The sequence below is a fragment of the Pogona vitticeps genome, chromosome 2 (assembly GCF_051106095.1).
Source record: "Pogona vitticeps strain Pit_001003342236 chromosome 2, PviZW2.1, whole genome shotgun sequence".
NCBI classification, from domain to species: domain Eukaryota; kingdom Metazoa; phylum Chordata; class Lepidosauria; order Squamata; family Agamidae; genus Pogona; species Pogona vitticeps.
The window spans coordinates 71,889,635-71,903,753 of NC_135784.1; the positions used below are offsets into that span (position 1 = coordinate 71,889,635).

The 14,119-nt window shown below is 42.1% G+C and overlaps 1 protein-coding gene and 1 long non-coding RNA gene across 4 annotated transcripts in view; one reads left to right on the forward strand and one right to left on the reverse strand.

Annotated features, from left to right (window-relative positions):
* The window catches only part of CFAP92 (cilia and flagella associated protein 92 (putative)), a 116,201-nt gene that overhangs the window by 81,678 nt on the left and 20,404 nt on the right, over positions 1–14,119 (reverse strand). The window contains exon 1 of one of the 3 annotated variants that reach the window (XM_078385364.1): positions 5,404–5,556. The exons of 1 other annotated variant lie outside the window; for it this stretch is intronic. The gene's annotated coding sequence lies outside the window, so the exon portion shown is untranslated. Of the gene's footprint in view, positions 1–5,265; positions 5,557–14,119 lie in introns of those variants that run through there. One more of the 3 variants, XM_078385362.1, reaches the window with a different exon arrangement.
* Positions 5,815–7,494, forward strand: LOC140704387 (uncharacterized). Its single transcript, XR_012083563.2, has 2 exons — positions 5,815–6,601; positions 6,711–7,494. It is a non-coding gene; the product is annotated as an uncharacterized LOC140704387 (long non-coding RNA).

Genomic DNA, 14,119 nt, shown 5'->3' on the forward strand with positions numbered 1-14,119 from the left:
GACACTGTCCAACCATTTCGTCCTCTCTCATCCCCTTCTCCTCCTGCCTTCACACTTTCCCAACATCAGGGTCTTTTCCAGGGAGTCTTCTCTTCTCATGGCCAAAGTATTGGAGCCTCAGCTTCAGGATCTGTCCTTCCAGTGAGCACTCAGGGTTGATTTCCTTCAAAATGGATAGGTTTGTTCTCCTTGCAGCCCAGGGGACTCTCAAGAGTCTCCTCCAGCACCACAATTCAAAAGCATCCATTCTTTGGCGGTCAGCCTTCTTTATGGTCCAAGCTCTCACTTCCATACATCACTACTGGAAAAACCATAGGTTTGACTATTCTGACCTTTGTCGGCAAGGTGATGTCTCTGCTTTTTAAGATGCTGTCTAGATTTGTCATCGCTTTCTGCCATCAGAGTGGTATCATCTGCATAGCTGAGATTGTTGATATTTCTTCCGGCAATCTTAATTCTGTCTTGGAATTCCTCCAGTCCTGCCTTTAGCATGATGTATTCTGCATATAAGTTAAATAAGCAGGGGGACAATATACACCCTTGTCGTATTCCTTTCCCAATTTTGAACCAATCAGTTGTTCCATATCCAGTTCTGTTGCATTCTGTCCTACATATAGATTGCTCAGCAGATCTATAAGGTGGTCAGGCACTCCCATTTTTTTAAGAACTTGCCATAGTTTGCTGTGGTCCACACAGTCAAAGGCTTTTGTGTAGTCACTCAAGCAGAAGTAGATCTTTTTCTGGAACTCTCTGGCTTTCTCCATAATCCAGTGCATGTTAGCAATTTGGTCTCTAGTTCTTCTGCCCCTTTGAAATCCAACTTGTACTTCTGGGAGTTCTCGGTCCATATACTGCTGAAGCCTACCTTGTTGGATTGTGAGTATAACCTTGCTAGAGTGTGCAATGGAGCATTCTTTGGAACTGCCCTACTTTGGGATTGGGATGTAGACTGATCTTTTCCAATCCTCTGGCCACTGTTGAGTTTTCCAAACTTGCTGGCATATTAAGTGTAGCACCTTAACAGTGTCATTTTTTAAGATTTTAAATAGTTCCACCAGAATGCCACCACCTCCACTGGCCTTGTTGTTAGCCATGCTTTCTAAGGCCCACTTGACTTCACTCTCCAGGATGTCTGGCTCCAGGTCAGCAACAATGTCAAGGTCCTGCACAATGTTACGAGCCTCCATCCATAGTTCTTCAGGCACTCTGTCCACCAAATCGAGGTCCTTAAATCTGTTCTTCACTTCCACTGTGTATTCAGAAGGGGGTTTATTTAGATTATACCTAACTAGTCCAGTGGTTTTTCCTACTTTCTTCACTTTAAGCTTGAATTTTGCTATAAGAAGCTGATGATCAGAGCCACACTCAGCTCCAGGTCTTCTTTTTGCTGACTGTATAGAGCTTCTCCATCTTTGGCTGCAGAGAATATAATCAATCTGATTTCGGTATTGCCTATCTGGTGATTTCCATGTGTACAGTCACCTCTTGTGTTGTTGGAAAAGAGTCTTTGTGATGTCCAGCTTGTTCTCTTGACAAAACTCTATTAGCCTTTGCCCTGCTTCGTTTTAAACTCCAAGGCCAAACTTCCCTGTTTTTCCTTTTATCTCTTGACTCCCTAGTTTACCATTCCAATCCCCTATAATGAGAAGAACATCTTTCTTTGGTGTCAGTTCTAGAAGGTGTTGTAAGTCTTCATAGAATTGGTCAATTTCAGCCTCTTCAGCATCAGTGGTTGGTGCATAAACTTGGATTACTGTGATGTTGAAAGGTCTGCCTTGGATTCATATTGAAATCATTCTATTATTTTTGAGATTGTATCCCAGTACAGCTTTTCCCACTCTTTTGTTGACTATGAGGGCTACTTCTTTTCTTCGATGGGATTCTTGCCCACAATAGTAGATATAATCGTTTGAACTGAATTCGCCCATTCCCGTCCATTTTAGTTCACTGATGCCCAAGATGTCAGCGTTTATTCTTGCCATCTCCTGTTTGACCACATCCAGGTTACCAAGGTTCATAGATCTTTACATTCCGGTTCCTATGCAGTATTTTTCTTTACAGCATCGGACTTTCCTTTCACTTCCAGGCACGTCCGCAGCTGAGTGTCCTTTCGGCTTTGGCCCAACCTCTTCATTAGCTCTGGAGCTACTTGTACTTGTCCTGTTTTTCCTCAGTAGCATGTTGGACGCCTTCCGACCTGAGGGTCTCATTTTCCAGTGTCATATCGTTTAGCCTTTTGTTTCTGTCCATGGAGCATTCTTGGCAAAGATACTGGAGTGTTTTGCCAGTTCCTGCTCCAGGTGGATCATGCTTAGTCAGAACTCTCCACTATGACCTGTTCCTCCCTCATCTCTGGAATTCTCCAAAGCCTCCATTTCAGCTCCTCAAATGCTCTTGCTTGTTTAATGACATTAATAATTATGTGCTGACAAGCTGTTTCTGACTTACGGTGAACCTTTCCAGGGTTTTCTAGGTATAGAGTACTCAGAAGTGGCTTACCAGTCTCTTCTTCTGGGAGCACCTTGGGACTGTACAGTTTACCCAAGGCTACACAGGCTGGTTCTTTTTTCCAGGAGGCACAGTGAGGAATCAAACTCCCAACCTCTGACTCAATGGCCAGATAACTAACACACCACCATTAATTTTCTTTTTTTAGCCACAGATCCTTTCATTTGTACAGACACAGTACTTTTAATTTTAAACCGAATGAAGCTATTGCATTTATCCCCCAGTCAAAGGCATGTACGGGGAAAAAACCTGGCTTACATGATGACATCCAATTCAAATGGGTTGCTTTAGTTCATCCTAATGCAAATTTGTGCATATAGGCAAATTAGGTTTGCAGCAAAACTTTCGATTAAATGAAGGGAAAACCCATGATTTCTGGTCACGTGTGGGAAAAAGGTTGTGGGGAGGGCACATCATCATTCTTTAATCATGAAAATAAGTGCAGGCCTGATCTGTATCATCATTCAAGGAAGAACAAGATTAAATCTAGAGATACAGTTAGTGAGGAAAGAGTTGTTATTATTAAGTTTTTAGAATCCATAACACATGCAGGAAAGGTGGTTTTCATAACTTTTCCTACCAAAATTTTAAATGGCATTTCCCCAGCCTACAATATACTTCCATATGTACTATTCATGCAATTTGGAAAGATAGACCAGAAAAATCTAAGAATGCTGAATATCAGCAGTGTATTTTCTGGATGAAATCTGAAGGAAGTTAAATAAATTTAATCTTGAAATCAATAGACCATGAGCAAATAGTCCGGCCAATTTCAATTAGTGTCATGCTTGACTTGAGTTTCCCTGAATTGCTCCAAATACATGTACTAAAGTGGTACTTAGTTTTCCCACCACTCTGTGCATTCACTATAAAATACAAACACCGCTTAATCAAATATCATCACATTCACAAATTTCAAGCAGGACAACTGACATTGTCCTGTTTCATGGGAAAATCTGCTCTACATGCAACACATGCTCGCTCTCTCTCTCTCTCTCTCTCACACACACACACACACACACAAACACACAGAGAGTTAAGGTTTCCCCAGTTTTGTCATTTAGGTGTTACCTCATTTGCTGCCCATGGGAAAACTTCTTAACAATTTCCTACTAATACTGTACTGAAAATATGTTTTCTTTTAATCAGCAGCCCTTTTCAATACAATGGAACCTCGACTTACAGACGGCTCGACTTACAGACTTTTCGAGTTACAGACTTTTCTGGCCACAAAATTTAGATTCGACTTGCAGCCGGAGAATCGACTTACAGACCAGAAAAAAACCAAAATGGAACAAAAATAGAATAAAAACTGCCAGTTATGGGATTAATTGGTTTTCAATGCATTGTAGGTCAATGGAGATTCGACCTACAGACTTTTTGACTTGCAGCCACCGTTCCAATACGAATTAATTCTGTAAGTAGAGGGTCCACTGTACATAGTATTGACCTGATAAAAGGGAGGGGGAGAGAATAATGCACATTAACATGGTGTGCAACTATTAGAGTACTTAAAATGTCACTCTTAATTGTACAGTGTTTGTACATCAAGACCAAACTGAATAGGAATTAATTATTTTCTCCTTCAGGCAATTATAGCTGGCCAACAAATACCTATGAAGCCAGAGATCAGACATATAATGAGAAGGTAATCATGCCCTTAGACAGGTGTTGTGCTTAGCTACAGTATTTGTTTCATTATTTGTTTCCTTGTTTGTTTTATATGCCATCTTTTTTTTCCCCAAAGGAGGCTTAAGGAGGATTACATTTAGTTAAAACTATAGTCACAATTAAAAACATCATAAGATTTATTTATTTGTTTAAATTAAAAACCATTAAATACACAACAATATTAAAAACCACTATTAAAACACCAAGCAAAACATTTAAACACACACACACACACACACCTGTATTCACTAAATGTAGCATTCCTAACAACCTCATTTACTGCTTAAAGGTCTGTCTGAAAAGGAAGGTCTCTGCCTCCTGACAGAAGAACAAAGGGGGGGGGGGCAATCTGGCTCCTTAGGAAGGAGCTTCTTACAATCTGGGGGCAACCACTTTTCTTGTGCCCTCACCAAATAAGCCTGTTAAGGTGGCAGGACTGAGAAAAAAGGTCTCTGTAGGAGATCTTCTTGAGCCAAGAAGGCTCATATGAGATGATATGGTTCTGTCCCTCTAACCAAATGGTGATCATGCATCACCTTCTCAGCCAACGCAATCTACAAGTCTCTACTGAGCCTGTTCAGGGCACTGCACTCCTTAGGCTGCTCACCAACTCCCATGGGCAGGTCGAGGCCAAGGCAACAATGGATTACAGTCGAAAGTGGTGCCGCCTGTTTAAACTTTAGAGACTGGGACATGTTTTCCCTCATTTTTTTTCCAGAGCAACTATCGACAAAAACCAATGAAAGCAGCAAATGAAAAACCAAAACACACACTGCATCCCCCCAGGTGAGAAACTGAAAATTTCTAAGCTACTTTTAAAGGACACCTAGATGGGGAGTTTGGGAGAGCACCTGCTGAACTCAAAGAGGTTCACAAATAGGTGAACTTCTCAAAGAAGCAGTCATGTCACTCTGTCTGGGCATGTGGGCAAATGTAAAAGATAAAAGCGGGGGGAGAGGCAAAATATTATAGCTCATTCAAGACTAAACGATTTATTTCAATGTGGGAGCGATTTCCTGGGCTCAAAATCTACTTCTTCAGGCAGAGAGAGTGAAAACACAGGTCCCCCCTTCCTATGAGACGAACCTTCTCGCGTGGGCAGTTGAGCTGTTCCCGACCAATGCTTGCAAAGCCGCAGGAATAACTTCCTGCGGGTGTGTGTGTGTGGGGAGGGGGAGCTCAACCCTCTGAAAATGCACCAGGCAGGGGAGACTCACAGTTTACCTTCGCCGTCCCGCAAAGTCGCCCCACAAACTGCAGCCGGGCGCGCGCTCTGCCCTGAGGAGGTGCGTCGCAACCCCGACCGGAGCGGGCGCGTGAGGGTCTCCCTTCGTTCCCTCCCGGCCGGTCTTCCTCCGCCTCTCCAAAGAATCCCTCTCCTCCTGTTTTCAGGGCCGGCGGCAGCGCCACAGCGGGTGATGGAGCGGCCGAACGCTTTTCGCGGAGGGATCGCTAGAAGCCGGGGGTTGCTAAGGAAGTGTTGCCCAGGACCGCAGCGAGGGAGGCTAAACATTAAGGAAGAAGTGCGGAGGGAGGTCTCTGCATCTTAGGCTTCTGTCCTCCGAAACCAGCACAAAGCGGGGGCCGACGGGGGTCCGAAAGATCGGGGGGGGGGGGTAAAGGACGCGAGAAACGCGCCTTGCTCTTTTCCCACTGCCTTCAGCTGACTCTTCTCTATTTCAGTTTTCCTGATCCTGTTACAACATTCAAGCTCACTCTTCTCTGTGCCTCACCACAAATGCACAGATACGCCTTTGCTTTCCCTGGATGACCCACTTCAGAACACCTGTTCCACTGAGTCTGAACACATGGGAATTCGGACTAGCAATATTTACATACGGAGAAGGGATAGAATTTTTTTACCAAAGCTTGGTCAGCTCGGTATATGGATGAGACTAACCCGGTGAGCCAATTCAGTCAGTTCAAGACTTAAAAGAGACTGACAGAAATCAGAAATCACAAAGTGAAAAACAACGGCCCTCCAGATGTTTCTGGCCTAGATTCCTAGAGGTCTTACTCAGTATACCCAGTCATGAGGGATTGTGGGAACTGTAGTCCAAAATAATCTGGACAGCTGCAGTTGCCAATCACTGATACTTATTCTGTATCTGACCTAGATAGATGTGCTCTTTCTAAGGGCTAAACTGTACATTCAAATAACCATTAGAGTTTAAGTTATATGTTCAAAAGAAGTCAAACTTAGGGGAAAAAAATACTTTCTTATGCCTGAGGACTGATGTTTCTTTTGAGCTTCACAGCTCTGCAGCCCTGCAGTGCTGGATCGGGGTCATGCAGTTGATCCAGAGTTCCTGCACATTTTCCTTCCATCACAGGTGAGGGCCCCACACTCACCTGTGTGTGGGAACATTGCTGAAGACCAATATGAACAAAGTAACCTGATGCTCAGATTATAAGAGGTGAGGTAAGTCTAGTGAGGGAACTTCATGGTACTGGGGATCCACCCTGCCACTCCAGAGCATCAAATCAAATGTACTCCATCTTCTCTTAACCCTCGCTTTCCTCCTCCCCAGCAGCTGCACCTACCTTCCCTTCCTGAACGTTCTCCTGTTTTCCTGCCTCCCTGGAACTCCTGGGTCTGCATGACCAGTGAAGCAGTCTCCAAAGAGGGCTTGCTCCATCTGGGGTAATGCTGTAGGTGAAGGATGTCACACACAACCTTCTTGTCAGCTGGCACTCAAAGAAGATGAGGAAGGCATCAAGGTCAACCACTGCCATGGGCAGATGGCCTCTCATGCACACTCTATTTCCCCCTTAGGCTCAATGTTGGGGTTTTTTATTAACGTTTTATTAGTTTTTCAATATATCTACATTCAGTTCGTGATTGTTAAACATCATGTTACATGGGTTGCTTGTAATTATTCGTTTTTGCTTCTTGATGTCTTCTTAGTTGTCTCTTCAAAAATCTATCACTTTTAAGGATTTGCACCAATAGTGTGTTTTTTAATGTACAATATTGGCTACTATCATGATATTGCTCTCACTGTATACAGTATTCTCAAAATCCTCTAATAAAATACCTAATAAAAGCAATTCGGGTTTCAAATCTATATAATTTTGAGGCAATTTAACCAACCAACTTTGTATTTTATACCAATAATAACTAAATAGGTTCCTAACACATAATAAATGTTATCTAAAGCATTTTATATAGAATTTTTATATAATTGTTTAGTCATTTCTATCTCTACATTTTTCTGTCATGTCTATATCAATATCTAATATATGTTAATAAAGTACTATTTGTTTTACCTCTTTCTTATGTCTAGCTTCAATTTACCTTAAGAACCACCATGTTATGCCTTTACCCTGATTAATTATTTCTTCTTTCAGTTTCATTCCCTTTTCTAATATATAAGATACATTCCCTTACAATTCTAGAAGTTAGGTATATACATGCTTTCAATGTTGAAGGCCACCTTACTGTTTTTTTCCTTTATCTTTCTAAGTAACTCCTCTTGTTTGTCTTTTCCAAAATCTTATTCCTATCTCTCTAAAAATTCTGCCATCTTTTGTATTGTCTGAGATAATTTTACACACTTGATCTATTTCCAATAGATCTTCCACGCTATTTTTACCGTATTTGCCGGCGTACAAGATGACTTTTTGGGCCCAAAAAACATGCCTCCAAGTGGGAGGGTCGTCTTGTACACCGCGCTGGCCGGGGAGGAAGGTGGGCGGGAAGGCAGGCAGGCGGTCTCTATGGAGGGAGGGAAGCACAGCTTGCCATGCCTGAGCGGCCAGAGCCCGCCGCCGGGCTGCCCACCGCCCCGCGCCGCTGAGCCAGCTGCGCACTCGCTCGCCTGCCACCCTCCCGTTTCCCTTTTCCTCCTCTCCTCCTCAGCCTCTTGCCTTCTTCCTCTCCCTCTTGCTGCCTAGCCAGCGTGCTCGTTCACCCGCCACCCCCCGTTTCCCTTTTCCTCCTCCTCCTCCTCAGCCTCTTGCCTTCTTCCTCTCCCTCTCGCTGCCTAGCCAGCGTGCTCGCTCACCCGCCACCCCCGTTTCCCTTTTCCTCCTCCTCCTCCTCCTCAGCCTCTTGCCTTCTTCCTCTCCCTCTCGCTGCCTAGCCCACTCGCTCACCCGCCGCCCCCCGTTTCCCCTCTTCCTCCTCCTCCTGTTGGAGGGGGTCATCTTATATGGCCGGTCGCCCTGTGCGCCGGCAAATACGGTAATTAAATCTGCTGGTTGTCTCCCCTTATCTTCACTTGGCACACCTAAGACTCTCCTCGGCTCCAGGGTTACATTTAGATCTCCTAATTTTTCTCCTCTAATTTCCTCCAGCCCCTCCTTTGGTTGGCATATATCATCCACCACCCTCTCATTTCCTTGTTCATTATTCCCTGTCTCCTGTTGACTATAGTCCTTCCTTAGCTGCTCATTGAATAATTTCATCTCTTTGTTGTGGGATCTCACTATTTCTAAAATTGCTTGAAGGGTAATTTTTTTTTCATCCCAACATTTTTCTTCTTGTGGCATTATGTCCCAGATATCAAATAATTGTATTCCAAGTGTCCAGTTGCTTAAAGTAAAAAGTCCAATTCCATAAATACTTGCTTCAATAGGTCCACTTTAATAGATTGATCATCTTTAAGGCTAAACCTGAATCCAGTCTCAGACTGCTTGGAGGCTTGAGGACACTTGCTCACCAAATACTTCACTCGATGTTTGTATTCATGGCTTAATGTATTTTGTAATCCAGCCCCAGAAGCGGTCCAGGATGCATCCAAATGTTTTTATTGGTCCACATAGGTCCACGTTAGCCAGATATATATTCCAAGATTAATTGTCCCTTCCCCCCCCCCTTTTTTGGTAATAATTAGGGCAGTATGAGTGAGACCTTGTACCAAGCATTAATTTGTCAATGCTTCAGTCAGTTCTCGGGGGGAAAACAGGAGAGTCAAAAGAGATTCCCAGCTTAGGTGTTGAAAGTCATATGTTCTGGGCTTTTTGCAAACGCTTAGATAGTCATAACATAACAAGTTTAACTCCCAGAGTTATTTTAAGAGAAGGATTTCTTAAGTTTCTAACGCCAAAGTAATACCAAACTTCCTTCCTTGAAGTATAACTAAATGTTTAATTAGTGTCCAATTTATTTTCTTTGCATCTCTTTGTGTCTCTTCTCTCTCTCCAGATTCACCTCAGCTCTATAAGTGGTGGGGATAAGAGACACTATTTCTGTTATACGGATTGTCCAAGGATAAATAAAGCAACATAGTTATAAAATATTTTTCACCCAATGGTAACAACGATGTTAATTAGCTGGTTTATCGCTTCTCTATTGCCGGCTGCTGATGACTTGCAAGCTGTTTATTTCCGCCCGCTGGTTGGGGAGTTTCCCAGATCAAACGGGGGTAACCACAATCCCCCCATGATCAACAGGCTTCTCCCCCATTTCCCCACCTCTTTGGTTTTAACCCCCTGGGGGGTCCCAAGCAGGTCGGAATTCAGCCCAGGGGACTCATCACAGCGTCAAACCAGAAGTCAAGCCCAATGTTAACATTCTAGAGAATTAATTACACCTTTGTGGTTTTATCATTTCTTCACACCACCTCTCTATTGCTTGCTAACTGGACATTTCCATTCAACTTCTTCTATCTTTTCTCCACACAACCTCCTCTTTGTGTCTTGTTTGCTGGGTGCTCACATACATATTCTCTCTCTTCTCTTACTTTTCTTGCTGTCAGGCTGGCTGATGTAAACATTCTAGTTTGAAAATCCATTATGGACATGGGGATTGGAATGGTCATACAAACAGTGTGTTGCAAACTAAGTCAGGAGTCCTTTGTATTTCAGCTTTAAGATAGGTTCAGTAGAAGCAGGGCGTCTTTGGCTGTTGTGCAGAGATAATGCAGGCCATTGGAAGTGGTTCTATAGAAGTCATTCAAAGTGGTGTTAAAGGCCCTAGAGAAATCTAATTCTCTCTTGTTTAACAAGATCCAGTGAAAGGCTGGTTGGGGAATAAGGGAATTCCAATTAAGCAAAAGCTGGTTCTCTGAAACTTATCAGAGACATAAAGGAGGACTTAGCTTTAAAACACCCAGTTAAGTGGTATAAAATAAGTGAATTGTAACCATCTCTCTTTGGATTCTTGATAGACAATTTAAAGGGAAAATATTGTTTAGTGTATGTAGGGTGTTGTTGATTTGGGACATATCTTACCTATTCTTCTATAATGTAGTAGGGGATCAGTTGAAACATGAGAGAGTTGGCTTTTTTAACATATGGTCTGGAATTCTGTTAGTTATGTAAGAGTTGCATGATTTACCCTGGCTGAGTGTGGTTCACTGATGGGGTTCCAGGACTCATCTTGGTTGTGTAGTTGGGTGCATGCCCAAGCTAGTGACCAAGATGCACCCCAGGATCTCTCCAGCTTGATACAATTAGCCACAGCAAATTACACAAACATGAGTAGGATTCTGTGTAAAATGCTACTGTTGTTTTATTGTTGCTAACACGAGTACCTTCTCTGGTATCTTTTCTTCTTTAATTTTCTCCCCCCTTCCCTTCCCCCCTTTTTTTGGTAATAATTAGGGCAGTATGAGTGAGACCTTGTACCAAACAATGATAAAAATCATTGTAATAATATCTGTCAATTTAAGAAAGCAAGTTGTTTTTGTGTAAGTAAATGAAAGTAATGTCTTATAAACTACCACGAGATGTAATCCAGAAAGCTATAGATCAAAATCCTGCATTACTGAATGGGCTGCTTGTATCAAAAACTGGAAGCTAACCAGATTTTTTAAAAACACACAGGTGTGGTGGATTAGTATCAATGCTGAAGCACCATCCAGTACGGAAGACCACTGTCTCTGCTCTCCATCACTCATATACATCTCATGGTGCTTAAGAGTTGAATGCTCATTTCTCAAAACATTACTAAGGATGAAAACAAGATACAGCGAAAGAATTAAAAAACTGGTTATGACTCATTAACTATAAACTACATAAGATTCTCAATTTACAAGCTGCTTGAGCAAAAAACGTGGTTCCTAGGAAGGGATCTGAGGTATTTAATTTTATTCCACATAGTAAAGATGAGTATATATCCTCCACAGCAATCTCACAGCATCCTCACAACTATCTTGCAACGCAGGTGATGCTGAGAGTGACTGATGCAGGATCATCTAGTGATTGGGCCTCTCTGGAACAATAATTATTTACATCTGCAAGTAAAATGGCTCGATCAACAGCATTCCTTGGAAATGGGGCCAACTTTGAGAAGAGACAAGCACCATACCTGTTTTGACATCCTCCTCACTCAAGTTATCAGGAGAAACATAGGGAAAGTGTCCCTTTAATCAAGAACTCACTGTCTGCCAGCCAACATAGAAGTGGTGGCTTGTAAGGAAAAAGCTTTTATTATAATTATTTTTGTCTGAGCTAGTGATCCTCTAAAATAAATGACACAAGTGAGTTTATTATCAGATAGTTTGGGAAGCAAAGTGAACAACAGGCTTAGAAATAAAAGCTAGAATTTAGTAATTCTGTCTATCCATGACACCATCATAACTGTGCACCGTCAAGTCAATTCTGACTTATGGTGACCCTTTCTAGGATTTTCTAAGTGGAGAGTACTCAGAAGTGATTTACCCTTTCCTTCTTCTGTGAACACCCTGGGACTGTGCACCTTGCCAAAGGCCACACAGGCTGTCTTGTCACTTGGGAGGCACAGTGGGGAACCAAACTACCAACTCCAGACTCTGCAGAAGCCTAATTCACTGAGCTATTCATCCCCACATGATATAGCGTATCCTACGTATATTGTTTCTGCCTTTGTCCAGTGACATGATGGAAAAATCCTTGTAACTTTGTTCATTTGATATAAATCTTTGCCTGAGCTGGTCATTGTTGTTCACCTTTCACAGTAGACTGAATTTAGAGTTATTAACAGCATCTGGGACCCTTCTTCAGAAAAAGCAAATAAGGAGACTTTGATGTTCTTGATCTGCCAGTGAAGCTTATTTATCCCCTTGCCAATTTGGTTGGATGTTGTCCGCATAAGGTCATCTGTCTCCTATCTGCAGTCAAGCTGGAGATCTCAGTGCATGTAACACAGTGGCCTGTCAGAATCAGGGACCAAAGTCTCTTGTTTGTACAAGTAGACGTAAACCAGAATTGCACTTAATTATCTAATGTCAGTCATTCTCTGAGTACTTACCACCATGTTGTCTCTATTATAGGCCTATTTAGCCATTTGTGTTTCTTTCAACTCTCTTTGAATAGTATGGTTTATAGAATTACTAAGATATTTGTGGTTGGCCATGCTTGGATTATGGAGGAGCCACATGAATGTCTAGTCCTTGCTTCTATTACCCTAATAATTTTTCTTTAATCCTAGCAAAGATGCTGTAAAAGGCTGAGGAAACGAACAACTTTTCAGACACAACTGTTTGGTGGCTTTAAGAAAGGACTGAATTCCTCTCTTAAATGACAGGCTAGTACAAAAGTGGAAATTTCCATGCTAAAAAATTTGCCTATTCAGTCATTTTGAAAGTATACACATGAAAAGGAAACCATTACTTATACAAGAAATTTACGGTAAAAGCAAAACAGAGTAAGTCCTGTCACAGTGGGCAGAATCATTTCACTAACCGGAGAGGAAATGGCACAAGTAACTATGCTACATGAAGCATCTTACTTTTGCAATATTGTGGATGTTAACAATATTCCTTTCACAAATAAATTGAATGTAATATTATTTTACTATGTAATTAATGATCTTTATTTATTATTTTAGCCTTTTTGTTGTTCCTTGATGTGTAAGGCACTCCCTTTTAAGGAAAATGTTTTCAAAGTACTGGACCACTTAACTCATTCTTTCTCACATCGTGCTGTTTTCTCTCACTTTCTGAGCCCATCTGCCTTTATGCCTGATCCACCTTCTCTTGATCATAATCATAGCAACTAAATGGGCCCTGGGAATGTTCATCATGGAGTGAGAGCTCCGAGGAGGGTAAATAGCTTGGTAACAAACAATAGCTAACAAATTGGAACAAGTTCAAAGGAGAGCGACAAGGATGATCAGGCGGCTGGGAACCAAGCTTTAAGAGGAAAGGCTAAAAGAACTGGGCATGTTTAGCCTTGAGAAAAGAAGACTGAGGGGTGATATGATAGCACTTTTCAAATATTGAAAGGCTGTCATACAGAGGAGGGGTAGGATCTGTTCTTGATCATCGCAGAGTGCAGGACAAACAACAATGGGCTCAAGTTAAAGGAAGCCAGATCTTGGTTGAATACCAGGAAAAACATCCTAACTGTTAGAGCAGTACATCAGTGGATTCAGTTACCTCAGGAGTTGGTGAGTGCTACAACACAAGGCATTCAAGAAAAACTTAGATAATCACCTGCAGATATGCTTTGATTGTATTCCTGCATTGAGCAGCAGGTTGGACTTGATGGCCTTGTAGGCCCCTTCCAACTTCACTTTCCGATGATTCTGTGCAGCAGACAATTCAAAGGTCAGTCTCTAAGGAGGAATGGAAAAACCTTGTGTCTCAAACCTGGGAGGCTCAGTACCTATCAGCCTGACTTCATTGGGAGATTAAGAGAGGGAATCCCCCTTACTCTTCATAGAGTTAGTGCTTGCAATAGGTCAATCCTTCATCATCATGGCCAGTTATCACTACAAAGCATTTTATGATTCTATCCCTTCCAACACACACAAAGTTTTCCTTGTGATGGGGGGTCAGAATCATATTGTTCAGTTATGCCAGTGTAAGTACAATAGCACATACTGGAACAGCAAAATTATCACATACCAAATTATGTGACTGGCATGCAGTGAAGGATAGAATCAGTGATTTGCTAATTGGTGGCTATTTATTGCCGTTTATGCCATTTCATCATAACTGATAGTTAAGGCATTTGCATAGCTAATACAAGAGGATTTGGACTGTTCAGTTTTCAGAATTTAAAAACTAAA